We start from the raw sequence: 1,627 nt of genomic DNA on the forward strand, positions 1-1,627 counted from the left end.
GTCCCTGCCAAGGTCCTTCCATCCCGAATCCGGCATTCTGTGATTTTCCACCGTCACCGTGTTCCGGCCGTGCCCCGCGTTCCTCCGGCCGGGCTGCGGAGCCCTCGGAGGGGCCGCTGCTGTCACCGGGAGCTTCTGGCTGTGTCCCCACCCCGGTGTCCCTTCCCCGGTGTCCCCGCTGTCACCGGGAGCCTCTGGCTGTGTCCCCACCCCGGTGTCCCCTCCCCGGTGTCCCCACTGCCACCGGGATCCTCCGGCCGTGTCCCCTCCCCGGTGTCCCCGTAACCATCGGGAGCCTCTGGTCGTGTCCCCGCTGTCACCGGGAGCCTCCGGCTGTGTCCCCTCCCCGGTGCCCCCTCCCCGGTGTCCCCTCCCCGTTGTCCCCGCTGTCACCGGGAGCCTCTGGCCGTGTCCCCTCCCCGGTGTCCCCTCCCCGGTGTCCCCACTGCCACCAGGAGCCTCCGGCCGTGTCCCCGCCCCGGTGTCCCCGCTGTCACCGGCAGCCTCTGGCCATGTCCCCTCCCCGGTGTCCCCTCCCCGGTGTCCCCTCCCCGTTGTCCCCGCTGCCACCAGGAGCCTCTGGCCGTGTCCCCTCCCCGGTGTCCCCGCCCCGGTGTCCCCGCTGCCACCCCCGAACCCACCCCGTTTGTGCTTTCCCAGCGCCGCTCGCAGCCTCGCTGACACCCCCGGGTGACAAACGGGGACTCGGGACTTCCCCTGGCATCACCCCGGGCACCGGGAGCTGCCACAGCGTCCTCGGCTCCGCTGGCACCGCGATTTTCTGCTCCGGTTCTCTTTTTGAAGCCGAGAGGATCAGAAGACTCCTCGCTCAGAACAGCGGGTTTTCCTCACGGTTTGTCGGTGCCGCCGGGTTTCTTCCTTTTTTTGGGAGCTTTGTGATCAGCAGAAGTCAGCGAAGAAGGAATTGTAGGGAAAAGCGGAGTTCGGTGCTAAAAATTGAGGAAAAGAGGAAAAAAAAAAAGAAAGAGGAGAAGGAAAAAGAGAAAAGGAAAAGGGAAAAGAAAAAGAATAAAGGGGAAAAGGGGGAAAGGGGAAAGGAAAAAAGGGGAAAAGGGAAAGGAGAAAAGTAAAAGGAAAAAGAAAGAAAAAATAAAAGAAATAAGAAAAGGAAAATTAGAAAAGACAAAGAGAAATACAAAAGAAGGAAAAGGATAAGTACAATAGGCAAAGACGAATACAAAAGAAGAAAAGGGAAAGGGGGAAAAGAAAAAAAGAAAATAAAATAAAAGATAGAATATAAAGGAAAGGAGTAGAGCAAGAAAAAAAATTAAAAAAATATTTTCAAAGGAGAATAAAAAGGAAATAAGAAAAAAATGGAAGAAAGAAGAAAGGAAACAATGATGTTTTAAGGAGGGTGACAGACTGGTGATTTCCTGCTGCCTTTCACCACGGCACAAAACTCTGCTCACCTGGGCCATCAGATGAGCATCATCACTTAAAAACAGCCTGGAGGAGGGAAACAGCCCCGTTCTGRTGATGCCAGCAGAGCCCCGGGGGGTGAAAATTCCTGGAAAATCGGAAGAGGTGTGCATGGAGAAGAATTAAACTCATCTGAGTCCTGCTGTGTCTTCGAGGAGCTGGAGCTGCGCTGGGAAGGCTCTGGAAA

This window comes from Malurus melanocephalus, unplaced genomic scaffold (genome assembly GCF_030028575.1).
Source record: "Malurus melanocephalus ecotype Western Australia unplaced genomic scaffold, MMel_1.1 scaffold_1454, whole genome shotgun sequence".
NCBI classification, from domain to species: Eukaryota; Metazoa; Chordata; class Aves; order Passeriformes; family Maluridae; genus Malurus; species Malurus melanocephalus.